Source organism: Saccopteryx bilineata, chromosome 8, assembly GCF_036850765.1.
Source record: "Saccopteryx bilineata isolate mSacBil1 chromosome 8, mSacBil1_pri_phased_curated, whole genome shotgun sequence".
In the NCBI taxonomy this organism is placed as follows: Eukaryota; Metazoa; Chordata; class Mammalia; order Chiroptera; family Emballonuridae; genus Saccopteryx; species Saccopteryx bilineata.
In genome coordinates this window covers 48006652-48023071 of record NC_089497.1, presented here as the reverse complement: position 1 = coordinate 48023071, position 16420 = coordinate 48006652, and positions in this window count along the sequence as shown.

Sequence of the window (16420 nt, the reverse complement as noted above, 5' to 3'; positions counted from 1 at the left end):
TCCCCATAAGGATAACATCCGAATTCTCAACAGAAACATTTGAGGCCAGAAGGGAATGGCAAGAAATATTCAAAGTAATGGAGAACAAGAGCCTACAACCAAGACTACCTTATACAGCAAGGCTATCATTTAAAATTGAAGGAGAAATAAAAAGCTTCCCAGACAGAACAAACAAACTATAAAAAACTTCAAGGAGTTCATTACAACCAAACCAATGCTGCAAGAATGTTAAGGGGCCTGTTGTAAACAGAAAAAAGGAGGAAAAGAATATACTAAAAGATGAAGATAGCTTTAAAGAATAAAATGGCAATAAACAACTACATATCAATAATAACCTTAAATATAAATGGATTAAATGATCCAATCAAAAGACATAGGGTAGCTGCATGGATAAGAAAACAGAACCCATACATATGCTGTCTACAAGAGACACATCTCAAAACAAAAGATACATATAGGCTAGAGGTAAAAGGATGGAAAAAAATATTTTATGCAAATGAAAATGAAAAAAAAAAGCTGGGGTAGCAATACTTATATCAGATAAAATGGACTTTAAAACAAAGGTTATAGTAAGAGATAAAGAAGGTCACTACATAATGATAAAGGGAGCAATCCAACAGGAAGATATAACCATTACAAATATCTATGTATCTAATATAGGAGCACCTAAATATATAAAGCAAACTTTGATGGATATAAAGGGCGAGATCAACAGCAACACTATAATAGTAGGGAATTTCAATACCCCACTAACATCACTAGATAGATCCTCAAGAAAGAAAAGTAACAAAGAAACAGCAGACTTAAAGGGCACACTAAATCAACTGGATTTAATAGATATCTTCAGAATTTTTCACCCTAAAGCAGCAGATTATACATTCTTTTCAAGTGCTCATGGTACATTCTTTAAGATAGACCACATGTTAGGGCACAAAAGCGGTCTCAACAAATTTAAAAAGACTGAAGTCATATCAGCATTTTCTCTGATCACAATGGCGTGAAACTAGAAATCAACCACAACAGAAAAACTGAAAAATACCCAAACACGACGGAAACTAAATAGCAAGATAATAAATAAAAAATGGATTTATAATGAGATCAAAGAAGAAATAAAAATATCCTAGAAATGAATAATAATGAGCATACAACAACTCAAAATTTATGGGACACAGCAAAAGCAGTTGTGAGAGGGAACTTCATAGCACTACTGGCATAACTTAAGCAGCTAGAAAAAGCTCAAATAAACAACTTAACCCTGCATCTAAAAGAACTAGAAAAAAAAAAGCAAGTAAATCCCAGAGGTAGTATAAGGAAGGAAATAATAAAGATCAGAGGGGAAATAAATGACATAGAGGCTAAAGAAACAATACAGAGAATCAATGAACCAAGAGCTGGTTCTTTGAAGCAGTAAAAAAGATCAATGAACCTTTAACCAGACTCACCAAGAAAAAAAGAGAAAGGACTCAAATAAATAAAATTAGAAATGAGAGTGGAGAAATAACCACTGACACAACAGAAATACAAATTATTGTAAGAAAATACTATGAAGAACTGTATGCCAAAAAATTAAACAACCTAGGTGAAATGGACAAATTCCTTGAAACATATAATCTTTCAAAAATCAATCTGGAAAAATCAGAAAACCTAAACAGACTGATTACAACAAATGAGATTGAAACAGTTATCAAAAAACTCCCAACAAACAAAAGCCCTGGGCCAGATGGCTTCACTGGTGAATTCTACCAAAGATTCAAAGAAGAACTAACTCTTATTCTTCTCAAACTATATCAAAAAATTCAAGAGGAAGAAAAACTTTCAAACTCCATTTATGAGGCAAGCATAATTCTGATTTCAAAACTGGACAAAGACAACACAAAGAAAGAAAATTATAGGCCAATATCCCTGTTGAAATTAGATGCTAAAATCCTCAACAAAATATTAGCCAACCTGATCCAGCAATATATGAAAAAAATCATACATCGAGATCAAGTGGGATTTATTCTGGGGAGACAAGGATGGTACAATATCCACAAATCAATCAATGTGATTCATTACATAAACAAAAGGAAAGAGAAATACCACATGATAATTTCAATAGATGCAGAAAAAGCATTTGATAAAATCGAGCACCCATTCATGATCAAAACTCTCAGCAAAGTGGGAATACAGAGAACATACTTCAACATGATAAAAGCCATCTATGACAAACCCACAGCCAACATCATAATTAATGGGCAAAAATTAAAAAACCATCCCACTATGATCAGGAACAAGACAGGGGTGCCTCCTTTCACCACTCTTATTTAACATAGTACTGGAAGTCCTAGCTACAGCAATCAGACAGAAAGAAGAAATAAAAGGCATCCCAATTGGAAAAGAAGAAGTAAAACTATCATTATTTGCAGATGATATGATACTGTATATAGAAAACCCTAAAGTTTCAATCAAAAACTACTGGACCTGATAAATGAATTCAGCAAGGTGGGAGGGTATAAAATTAATACACAGAAATCAGAGGCATTTTTTATATACCAACAATGAACTGTCAGAAAGAGAAATTAAGGAAACAATACCTTTCACTATTGCAACTAAAATAATAAAGTTCCTGGTAGTAAATTTAACCAAGGAGGTTAAAGACTTGTACTTGGAAATTTACAAAACATTGATAAAAGAATTCAAGACATACAAACAAGTGGAAGCATATACCATGCTCATGGTTAGGAAGAATAAACATCAAAATGTCTATACTACCCAAAGCAATTTATAAATTCAATGCAATACCAATTAAAGTACCAATGACATACTTCAAAAATATAGAACATATATTCCAAAAATTTATATAGAACCAAAAAAGAACACGAATTGCCTCAGCAATCTTGAAAAGGAAGAATAAAGTGGGTGGTATCATACTTCCAGACATCAAGTTATACTACAAGGCCATTGTACTGAAAACAGTTTGGTGCTGGCATAGAACAGGCATATAGATCAATGGAACAGAGCAGAGAACCCAGAAAAACCCACACCTTTATGGACAATTGATATTTGACGAAGGAGGTAAGAGCATACAATGGAGTGAAGACAGTCTCTTTAACAAATGATGTTGGAAAAATTGGACAGCTACTTGAAAGAAAATAAAACTAGACCATTAACTTACACCAGTCACAAAAATAAACTCAAAATGGATAAAAGACTTAAATGTAAGCCGTGAAACCATAAGCATCTTAGAAGAAAACATAGGCAGTAAGCTCTCTAACATGTCTCACAGCAATATATTTGCTGATTTATCTCCACAGGCAACTGAAATAAAAGACAGGATAAACAAATGGGACTATATTGAACAAAAATCTTTTGTACAGCTAAAGACAATATGAACAGAATAAAAAGACAAACTACACAATGGAAGAACATATTTGACAATACATCTGATAAGGGGTTAATAAAATTTATAAAGAACTTGTAAAACTCAACACCAGGAAGACAAACAATCCAATCAAAAATTGGGCAAAAGAAATGACTAGACAGTTCTCCAAAGAGGACATACAGATGTGCAATAGACAGATGAAAAAATGGTCAACATCACTAATCATTAGAGAAATGCAAATTAAAACCACAATGAGATATTCCCTCACACCTGTCAGAATGACGCTCTTTAACAAAACAACACAGAATAAGTGCTGGCGAGGATGTGGATAAAAGGGCACCCTCCTGCACTGCTGCTGGGAATGCAGACTGGTGCAGCCACTGTGGAAAACAGTATGGAGATTCCAAAAAAATTTAAGAATGAAACTGCCTTTTGACCCAGCCATCCTACTTTTAGGAATATATCCCAAGAACACCATATCACTGATTCAAAAAGGGAAATGCACCCCCATTTATGGCAGCATTGTTCACAATAGCAAAGATCTGGAAACAGCCCAAGTGTCCATCAATGGACGAGTGGATTAAAAAGCAGTGGTACAGCTGTACAATGAAATACTATGGCACCATGAAAAAGGAGGGAATATTACCTTTTGCAACAACATTGATAGACCTAGAAACTATTATGTTAAGTGAAATAAGCCAGGCAGAGAAAGAAAAATATCATATGACCTCACTCATTTGAGGAATCCAAGGAATAATGTGAATTAAACCTAATGAGGATGGAATTAAACCTGAAGAGAAGGGTGGAGGTTGGGAGGGGGCAAAGGATATTGTTGAGGGGAATACAGCGGAGGCATATGCAATTGGGGCAACACTAGAATCTATGTAAACATAATCAATTAAATAGAAAAAGACTGTTATAGATAGTCAACGTAAGAAGTATTGAATAGTACAATAGGACATATGCCAGCATACTGCTTCTATGATTTCAGATCTATACCTCTTTATTCCCCTGATTTTGAGGGAGTTGACTCCTACATTCTGTGTTTCCCAGGCTCCACATCAGCTGTCAACTGACTATATACAAGTATGTTCAACAAGAGTCACTGATGGAAGAATGGAGAGAAAGAAGAGGGGAGAGTGGTTCTCTTCCACTCTGCTTTATGTGGCACTTCTTGCAGTAATAGTGCCTTCCCTGTGGCTCCAGCTTTGGTAAGCCTATCTTCCATTTCTGCCTCTCCAATGTAGGGATAGTAGCAACTTACTATAGTACTACTTTTTGATTGCTTTGTTATTCCTTATTTAGCTTCTACTTTAAATAACTAGAGAGGTTTTTATTATTCAGTCCTGTATGATACAGTAGGCAATGTGAATAGAGAAGAAGTAATATATAGAAAAATGAATACATATTTCTTGAAGTATAGTTTTTTAAAAAAATTGTAGAGGTAGGTAGGTATTTTAGAATATCAATAGATATTGAAGATGGTTTGAAGTTTTTGAATATGGGTAACTGAGAGAATGGCAGTGTGAGTAAAAAAATAGAACATTAAGGAAGGGAAGCAACCCTTGGAGAAAGCTGATGGGTTCCGTTTTGGACATTCTGCATATTTTGCATGGGTGGGTTATTTAGATCAGTGGTCCCCAACCCCTGGGCTGCGGACCAGTACCGGTCCATGGGCCATTTGGTACCGGTCTGCAGAGAAAGAATAAATAACTTACATTATTTCCGTTTTATTTATATTTAAGTCTGAACATTGTTTAATTTTTAAAAAATGACCAGATTCCCTCTGTTACATTCATCTAAGACGTACTCTTGACACTTGTCTTGGTCACCTGATACATTTATCCGTCCCACCCTAAAGGCCAGTCCGTGAAAATATTTTCTGACATTAAACCGGTCCGTGGCCCAAAAAAGGTTGGGGACCACTGATCTATGAAACTCTCTCTAGCTCAAGGACTATAATCACATATGCCAAGTCCTTTTTGCCATACCATGTAACATTAACAGAGGGTTCTTGGATCTAGCCAGTTGGCTCAGTGGTAAAGTATCAGCCTGGTGTGTGGATATCCTGGGTTTGATTCCTGGTCAGGGCACACAGAAGAAGTGCCCACTACTTCTTCACCCCTGCCCCGTTTGCTTCTCTCTCTCTCCTCCTCTTACAGTCATGCTCGATTGGAGTGAGTTGGCCCCAAGGTGCTGAAGATTGTTCCAAGGTCCCTGCCTCAGGCACTGAGAAGAGGTTGGTTGCTGAGCAATGAAGCAACACCCCAGATGGGCAGAACATCGCCCCCCTAAGGGGCTTGCCAGGTAGACCTCTGTTGGGGCACATGTGGATGTCTATCTCTGCCTCCCCTCCTCTCACTGAATTAAAAACAAATAAAATGAAACAAAAATAAAAAAAATTTAAAAAAGCAAAAAAATGTCAGGATCAAGAATTAGGAACTGAGTGTTTTGGGAGGATCATGATTCTGCCTATCACAAAAGATAAATCATTATTGTAATGTGATACAAAAGATAAATATCACTCTATTTATCAAATAGAGTGATAAATTAGAAAAAAATTTAAGGTTTGGTGATTGGAAGTCCACAAGTACCCTTTGGAATAAATGCTCCCATGGAGTACTGAGGGCAGAGCACTCTGGATGTAATGGGGTGTGAAAGTGGACAGGAGGTGGAAGCAGAATCCTGCAGGAGGCAGAGCTGTGTGGTTGTTGCTGAGAAACATGAAATGCTAAGCATAGTGACTTGGAGGTAGCCAGTGCTAAGTACTTGTTCACAAAGTGCAGACCTCTCTCTCCAGTAGCTTTGTGACAAGATGAAGGAACCAGAAGCACGCTTGAAGGCTAAAGGGGACCCCTCATAAATAGACAGCAATGGAACATGGGAGGGTGTGTGAAAGAGGGGGCAATTTGTTGTGGAGACAGTGATTACTTGGAGACCACATGGAGTGCTCTGAGGGACCTAGATAAGACCACCTCACAATCCCCTAACAGGTTTCATGAGACAACCCAGACCCCCAGTTCCTACGTGTATTTATTGATACATACAAATAGAAGCAAAGATAAGAATGACAAGGTCAGGAAGGGGAACTTCTGTAGAGCAGACAAAAGGGCAAGGGAAGTAACTCAAATGTTCCCACCTATTGATTAATCAGAATTGCTGATTCTATCCCTGTTGTGCTGTGTTCAGCAGGGTACTGTGTTCAGTACTTTCATCATTGACACCACTGTGGCTTTTGCCTCTGGGCACTGAGCTCTGTCCTTGTTCTATGTTCCTATTCTGGGCCTCTGCAGAATTGAAGAATTTGACAATTACTCAGGAGATGGGAAGGAATGGACCCAAGTTGAGTTGAAGAGTTAGCTTAAAAAGGAGAAGGAAACCTTTTTACTTTATACAAGAAGGAAGATGACAACATATAAAAGCTGTCATTTTAAAGTAAGAAGGAGAGGAAAAAAAGAGATGATTATGTCAGAGATGAGGAAGTCTGCTTTGGAAGAGGATTGTGGGTATTGGCATATGTCCACGAGAGCTGTGTGTGGGGGTTGGGGGGTGGGACTGGGGAGAGTGGAGCTTGAATTGCAAAACTGCCAGAAGTTCAATTTTTTCCTTATATTTGGCTTCTTCTTTTTTTTTTTCCCTGTTCCTCCATCATGTGTTAGTGAGAAGGTAGTTAACTCGGGTCTTCCAAGTTTGCACTGCTTCATTTAAAAATCAGGTCAAACTGACTAATTCTTGAGTCTGATCTAAATTTTTAGGGAGAAATCATTTGACTTGTTTATGTATGTTGAGATGTCTCCTCTTTATTCAATCAACCATGGCTAAAAGGAGCCTGTACCTGAGAGAAGGTCATTTCCCAGAGGAAGTGGTAAGTACCCCAGCAGCTGCAGTACTGGCGGGATATTTTTAACCAGTATACAGAGAGCAGTCAGCATGCAAGCAGGTGTAGATGAATGGCTGAAGGTTGTACTAACAACACTGATCATGGTTAGATTATTACTGGACCTAGGATTTGGGGTTTATACTGAGGATTTCTATAGATTAGCAAATGGCAGAAAGCACAAGAATGTGTTTTAAAAAGGACTGTTTTGGGTTGTATCAAAACTTTTTTTTAAAAAAAAGAAGAGAAAGAAAAAGATGAATTTAGAATGAGGAAATGGAAAAGGGAAGGTAACTCATTTGACACTAAGTATTGTGCCAAGCTGTTGGCTAACCTCTTGAACCAGAGCAGAGATGTTTTCCCTTGACATGGGCAGTGCTCACCCAGGATGCTTTAATCAAACCTAGAATGAAGCATTTCAAAAGCTAAGACGTAGCCCCCTAAATTCACAAATCCTGAACAGATTAAAATAAGGCCGGGCATTAACATAGCTTTGCTCAGTGAATTTTCTCCCTTCAATTAACATGATTACTATCATTGTCATGAAATTAAATTATTTCATGTGTGAAGAAGTCAATTTTCAGAAATGTAAATTGCCTTGTTGAGTGTTTTGTAGGCCAAAGGTTTTGAATACTGGAGTTTTGAAGATGATACCAAAAAGTCAACCCCAAATATATAAATCTTTTATTTAGGTATGTAAACAAGATAATGGAAGGCACATGTGTCTACTCTTTGCAATTACTGTGTTCCATTTTCATGGTGTCTACATTAGAGTCTATATGAATATTGAGGGTTCATCATTGTGGGCACCTGTTATATTCCTCTCTGGAAACATAGTCACAAATGGGTTGAAGCTCTTTTGTGAATGAAGGGAAGACGCTCTCATTTTAGAAGTAGTACCATTTAAATATTTATGATGAGCTTCAAATCACTGAGAATATTAGTTTTTAATGAGAACATCAATAGGCCCGTAGCTAGAATGAGGTGAAAGCCACTAGTAGTCTTTTAATGCATCAGCTTAAATGGCCCTACTGACATAAGCCTACACTCAACTTTTTTTGCTATGCATTATCAAGAAGAAGAAATAAATCTCAGCATGAGATTAGCTGGAGTAAAATAATTCATCTCAGTGGTATCTTTATTATCCTAAATTTCATTCTTTCCTTGATAGTCTGCTACACTCACATATACTGCTCATCTTTGACTACTAAGTCAAAAATTTAGTGGATTTAACTTCTTTCTATAGAAAATTTCTTAAATGGAAATATTTTGTGCCTAATAGTTTACCCTCATTTACTAAAAACTTTGCTTAACAGTATTATATAAAAATTCAAAGCCAATTTAAGATAAAAAAAATATCTCTGGTATAGGTATGTTGTTAGATATACACAGTTGGCCTTCAGTTGATAAGATTTCACTTTAGAGTCCTGCTCATTATTTCTTCTTTTTATGACTGGAGATATCATTCAGAGAAGCCCATACAATGAGTGCTTCAGATCAAGAAGGACACTATGCCTTGTCTTCTGACGTTTTCTAAAGTAGCTCTGTTCAATGCAACTTTTGTGATGAGGTAATGTTCTAAGCTTGTGTTGTCCAACACAGTAATCATGAGCCATGTCACTCTACTAAGCACTCAAAATGTGACTAGCAGGCCTGAGAAACTGAATTTTTTATTTTATTTAAATATAATTAAATAGCCACATTTGTCTATTTAGCACTTGCATGTGGCTAGTGTAACTAAAGGACTAAAATTTTAATTTAATTTAATTAAAATTGAAATAGCCATATGTCATTCTTGCCTTCCATATTAAACAGAGCCAACATGGGACATTTTTTTTATCATCATTATAGCACATTCTATCATCAGGCATTTCAGTTGCAGAGATGGTAAAATTCTTTAGGACCAGGTAGTCGCCTTTGTAACCCTCAGCTCCTAATGCAGTATAGAGAATACAGTTGCACATATACTGACTGCTTGATTAACTTCTTAATAGGAAAGGCTACTTTCTGAAGGCCGATTTTTCATTTCTGCCCTTTGACTCATTATAAAATGTACTTATAGCTCTTGTAGTTTCTTTGCACTTTAGGATTGCTCTATTTTTCTCCCTCTTAATTTTTAGCTAACTAGTAGAGCTAGGTACAGTCACACAGTATGATGCTTTTGCTGGTTTGCGCTGTCACACTCCTCAGAGATTTAGCTAACTAATTAAAAACAAACACACTACTTATCAAAACAGGTATAATATTTTAATCAGAGTACTTAGAGTACGATTGAAAGAAAACCTAATGTTTACACCCAATATAGTATCTCTGTGTACATGTTATACATAATAGATCATGGCGTAATCTAATTCTAGTTTTTTTACACAGCATGGTAATTAGAATAAACTCTTGCCTGGAATAGCATGGGTTTCACAATGTTTGTGTGCTTCAGGTTTTCAAGAAAACTTGGCATTCATAGCTCCTTCAGACAGTCAGGACGAGCTTCTTTTTTGCCCAGCACATAGGGTTTTCTCCCTGAGAATGGTTGAAATGTACTTTTCTCCCCATGGACAGGGAATTTAAATAAAATGATAGGAAATCATTGCCCTCTGCTATGGCTATATGACCTATAGATCAGATTTAATCACTGTTCTACTTTATAACTGTGCTATGTACTATAAAGTATATTGAAAAATTAACATCTCTGGGAAAGGATCTGTATCTATTGAAAAGAGTTCCTAGTAGATCAGAAATCATGTTCAGCAAGTACAAGTTTATCAAAGGAGGTCAGTGAGAGCTCAGTTTATCTACTGGTGCAGAGCGAGGGTTATAGAATCAGAAAGTCTGTCTGAATTTGAATTCTAGATTACTAGGAGTGTGACCCCGGACAAATGACTTTTTTGTCTTCATGCCTTAGTTTGATCATCAATAAAATGAGGATAATACCAATACCTATCTTAACAGGGTCAGGTGACATTTAAAAGGCTTATAAATAGTGCTTTGAAAAACCCTATTTATTATTATTACTATATAATATTGTTACTATTATTCCATTTATACTTGACAAGAAGTAGAAAACCTAAGAACATATTAATTAGATTGAGCCAGAGAAACCAGTAACTAAAAATAAACAGTTAGGCTGGTTAACACAGACTAGAGAAATCATACTGCTGCGGTAGTCAGAGAAAAGAATCTGTAGAATTGTTTTCATGTCAGGAATGGTTCTCTGAATCGAGTTCATGTCTTCCAAGTGTCTTGTCAGTACAATTCTCTTTGTAGCAGAAAACCTTCCCATCGTGCATTCTGTCTGTAGATGCCCAGTCTCCTCAGTTCTGCCTCTCCTTTCCTCCCAACTTCATTTCTTTGATCAGGGATGGAGCCGAAGAGCTATTCTGTAAAACCAGAGATGGGAACAAACAGACAACTGATTGTATTAAGGGAGGACAAAAGTCAAGACAGGGACACAAGCTATGCAGGTTATTATCAAGTTTGGTCCTCTGGTTTCTGAATTCCTTTATTCTTCATAACTGGGTTACATGAACACATTAGGCATCTGAACTTAACTGCAGGTCTGGGCATGGAAGATATGGTATGAGGTGCTTACCATCTTGCTAATCTTATCCTAATTATATGCCTCCATTTTTGGAAATGTAAATTTCCAATTTGTTATTTTTAACCTTGTTCTTCTTACCTTTCTTAATCAGAGCTTCAGCTTTGATTTTTGGAATGACTAGCATGAGGCCTCTTTCTAAGAATTTAGTGACTGGGGTTCCCCTACCTATTAGTAGCCACTTTCCTGTCTGGACTTCTGAACATAGCCTAAATTTCTTAGCACTTTTTTGCCATTTCATGTTGGAATTTCCTTTACCCCGCATGCTGGGGACCACTGTTCATGCTTCAGCTCTGACAGCATATTGCTATAGTCCCTAACATTATGATGTATGGGAGGTCTTTTCCTCAGGTCTGCCCCATCTGGCAAGGGGGGTAGTCTTGCTCTGGTTCCCATCCACTCGCTCCTCTGATCCCCTGGATGTATGTGCCCCACTCATGCCCAGCTCAGGATGTCTGGCCAGACACTGTCAGTGAAAACTACACACATTTATTCATTCATATTTCATTCATAGGGCAAAACAAATTCCCTACCCTCATGAAGTACAGATGAAACCATATTCAACATTGTATAATGTGTGACAGAGAGAGAGAAAGAGAGAGAGAGAGAGATTTGGAATTTTGCAATTGTTTGCCTGCCCACTTGTAGTGCTTTTTGCAGTGGATATAATCAACTTAAAATATAGTATTTAATTCCCATAGGGATTCACTTTTGCAACTGTCCTATGTTGTTTATAATGTACCACTTTGTTACTGTGTTTGCTAAGTTCAGCTACCTAGTATGTTTGGCAGCAACACAGTTTTCTGGCTGACTATATTTATTCAGAGTCCAATTGGTCTAAATGTCACTCAGCTGTGCACATTCAGAAGATGGAAATTGTTCTCTTGTGAAGTGATAGTGTCTTTTTTAAAAATAAAAAGATTACTAACAAATAGTTGCTATTTGTTTTTGGTTAAGAGTGAAATTGTCAGTTTGCAGATTCTATATATCTCATTCAGCAAAATAATGTTTTATCCCACCCACAGAAGGATGAACATGTATGTACATTTATGTTGTATATCATATGAAAACCACTCATGTGTTAGCATCTTTAATTTTTTAAATTATTTATTTATTTATTATTTTAATTTGTGTTTACATAGATTCAAGGGTCCCACGGAATATGTCTACCCCCATCCCCTTATTCCCCTCAGCCTCCCATGCCCCCTCCCCCCAATGCCTCCCCTCTTCCCTCCCTCCAAGATTTACTGTCCTGTTCTCCATAATGTTGTGTTATGTATATATAATTTTACTAATCTCTTTCCCTTCTCTGATCCCATCCTCTCTTCTACTTTCCCTCTGACCACTTTCCCTCCGGTCCCTGTGATCCCACCTCTGCCCCTGTTCCGTTGCTCAGTTCACATTGTTCATTGGATTCCTCAAATGAGTGAGGTCCTATGATATTTTTCTTTCTCTGCCTGGTTTATTTCACTTAGCATGATAGTTTCCAGGTTTATCCATGTTGTCACAAAAGGTAAGATTTCCTTCTTCCTAATTGTGGCATAGTATTCCATTGTGTATATGGATCATGGCTTTTTAATCCACTTGTCCACTGACAAACACTTAGGCTGTTTCCAGATCTTGGCTATTGTAAACAATGCTGCAATAAACATGGTGCATTTCTTCTTTTGAATCAGTGATTTGGTATTCATAAGATATATTCCTAAAAGTGGAATAGCTGGGTCATAGGGCATTTCCATTTTTAATTTTTTGAGGAATCTCCATACTGTTTTCCACAGTGGTTGCACCAGTCTGCATTCCCACTAGCAGTGCAGGGGGGTTCCCTTATCTCCACATCCTCGCCAGCACTTGTTATATGTTATTTTGTTAATGAGCGCCATTCTGACAGGTGTAAGGTGGTATCTCATTGTGGTTTTAATTTTCATTTCTCTGATGATTAGTGACGTTGAACATTTTTTCGTCTGCCTATTGGCCATCTGTATGTCCTCTTTGGAGAAATGTTTATTCACTTCTTTTGCCCATTTTTGATTGAATTGTTTACCTTCCTGGTGTTGAATTTTACAAGTTCTTTATATAAATTTTGGTTATTAACTCCTTATCAGACGCATTGGTGAATATATTCTCCCATTGTGTGGATTGTCTTTTTATTTTGTTAATGGTATCTTTGGCTTGTGCAAAAGCTTTTTAGTTTCCTATAGTCCCATCTGTTCATCCTGTTTTTTATTTCACTTGCCTATGGAGATAAATCAGCAAAAATATTGCTATGAGAGATATTGGAGAGTTTACTGCCTATGTTCTCTTCCAAGATGTTTATGGTTTCATGACTTACATTTAAATCTTTTATCCATTTTGAGTTTATTTTTGTGAATGGTGTAAGTTGGTGATCCAGTTTCATTTTTTTGCAAGCACAGTCCAATTTTCCCAACACCATTTGTTAAAGAGACTGCCTTTACTCCATTGTATGCTCTTACCTCCTTTGTCAAATGCAATTGTCCATATAGGTGTCGGTTTATTTCTAAGTTCTCTATTCTGTTCCACTGCTCTGTATGCCTGTTCTTATGCCAGTACCAAGCTGTTTTAAGTATGGTGGTCTTGTAGTATAACTTGATATTAGGAAGTGTGATACCCCCCACTTTATTCTTCTTTTTCATGATTGCTGAGGCTATTCGTGTTCTTTCTTGGTTCTATATAAATTTTTAGAATATTTATTCTATATCTTTGAAGTATGCCATTGGTATTTTAATAGGAACTGCATTGAGTATATAGATTGCTTTGGGTAATATAGATATTTTAATGATGTTTATTCTTCCCATCCATGAACACTGTATATGCTTCCAATTGTTTGTATCTTCCTTGATTTCCTTTATCAATGTTTTGTAATTTTCCGAGTACAAGTCTTTAACCTCTTTGGATAAATTTACTCCTAGGTACTTTATTTTTTTTTGTTGCAATAGTGAAGGAGATTGTTTTCTTAATTTCTCTTTCAGACAGTTCATTGTTGGTGTATAAAAATGCCACTGATTTCTGAATATTGATTTTATATCCTGCCACCTTGCTGAACTCATTTATCAGGTCCAGTAGTTTTTTGACTGAGACTTTAGGGTTTTCTATGTACAGTATCATACTGTCAGCAAATAATGATAGTTTTACTTCTTCTTTTCCAATTTGGATGCCTTTTATCTCTTTTTCTTGCCTGATTACTGTGGTTATGACTTCCAGAACTATGTTGAAAAGGGGCAACCCTGCCTTGTTCCTGATCTTAAGGGGATTTCTTTTAATATTTGCCCATTGATTATGATGTTGGCTGTGGGTTTGTCATAGATGGCCTTTATCATGTTGAGGTATGTTCCTATATTTCCACTTTGCTGAAAATTTTGATCATAAATGGGTGCTGGATTTTATCAAATGCTTTTTCTGCATCTATTGAAATTATCATGTGATTTTTTTATCCCTTCTTTTGTTTATGTGTGGAGTCACATTGATTGATTTGGGGATATTGTACCAGCCTTGTCTCCCTAGAATAAATCCCACCTGATCATGATGTATGACTTTTTTTCATGTATTACTGAAATCAGTTTGCTAATATTTTGTTGAGAATTTTAGTATCTAAGTTCATCAGGAATATTGGTTTATAGTTTTCTTTCTTTGTGTTGTCTTTGCCTAGTTTTGGAATCAGAGTTATGCTCACTTCATAAAAGGAGTTTGGAAGTCTTCCCTCCTCTTGAATTTTTTTAAATAGCTTGAAAAGGATAGAAGTTAGTTCTTCTTTAAATATTTGGTAAAATTCGCCTGTCAAGACATCTGACCTTGGGCTTTTGTTTGTTGGGAGTTTTTTGATAACTGTTTCAATCTCATTTGATGAAATCAGTCTGTTTAGGTTTTCTGATTCTTCTATATTGATTTTTGAAAGATTATATGTTTCAAGGAATTTTTCTATTTTGCCTAGGTTGTCTAATTTTATGGCATTCAATTCTACATAATATTTTCTTACAATCCATGTATTTCTGCTGTGTCAGTTGTTACTTCTCTCTCATTTCTAATTTTATTTATTTGAGTCCTTTCTCTTTTTTTCTTGGTGTGTCTGGTTAAAGGTTCATCTATCTTTTATACCTTTTCAAAGAACCACTCTTGGCTTCAGTGATCCCCTGTATTGTTTTTATAGCCTGTATGTCATTTATTTCTACTCTGATCTTTATTATTTTCTTTTTTGTACTTCCTCTGCATTTTACTTGCTGGGTTTTTTTTTTTTAGTTCTTTTAGATGCAAGGTTAAATTGTTTATTTGAGCTTTTTCTAGCTTCTTAAGGTATGCTTGTAGTGCTATGAACTTCCCTCTCACAACTGCTTTTGCTGTGTCCCATAAATTTTGAGTTGTTGTATGTTTGTTTTTATTTGTTTCAAGGAAACTTTTGATTTCTTCCTTGATCTTATTGTTAACCCATTTGTTATTTAATATTATGCTATTTAGTTTCCAAGTGTTTTAGTATTTCTTAGTTTTTCTATTGTAGTTGATTTCTAGTTTTATGCCATTGTGATCCGAGAAGATGCTTGATATGATTTTAATTTTCTTAAATTTGTTGAGACTCGTTTTGTGTCCTAACGTGGTCTATCCTAGAGAATGTACCATGAGTACTTAAAAAGAATGTATATTCTGCTTCTTCAGGGTGAAGTGTTCTGAAAATATCTATTAAATCCAGTTGTTTTAGTGTGTCCTTTAAGTCTGCTGTTTCTTTGTTAATTTTCTTTCTTGAGGATCTATCTAGTGATGTTAGTGAGGTATTAAAATCCCCTATTATTATAGTATTGCTGTTGATTTTGCCCTTTATGCTCATAAAAATCTGCTTTATATATTTAGGTGCTCCTATATTAGATACATAGATATTTATAATGGTTATATCTTCTTGTTGGATTGCTCCCTTTATCATTATGTAGTGACCTTCTCTATCCTTTACTATAGCCTTTGTTTTAAAGTCTATTTTGTCTGATATAAGTATTGCTACCCAGCTGTTTTTCATTTCCATTTGCATGAAATATTTTTTCCCATCTTTTTACTTTCAGTCTATGTGTATCTTTTGTTTTGAGATGTGCCTCTTGTTGACAGCATATGTACGGGTACTATTTTCTTATCTATGCAGCTACCTTATGTCTATTGATTAGAGCACTTAATCTATTTACATTTAAGCTTATTATTGATATGTAGTTTTTTATTGCCATCTTATTCTTTAAATCTGCATTTCTTTTTTACTAGATTCCCCCCCCCCTTTACTCTGTTTACAGCAGGCCCCTTAACATTTCTTGTAGCAATGGTTTCATTGTAATGAATTCCTTGAGTATTTTTTTGGCTGGGAAGATTTTAATTTTTCCTTCAATTTTAAATGATAGCCTTGCTGGATAGAGAAGTCTTGGTTCTAGGCTCTTATTTTGCATTACTTTGAATATTTCTTGCCATTCCCTTCTTGCCTCAAGTGTTTCTGTTGAGAAGTCAGATGTCATCCTTATGGGGACTCCTCTGTAGGTAATAAACTGCTTTTCTCTTATAGCTTTTAGTATTCTTTCTTTATCTCTTAATTTTTATATTTTAATTATGATGT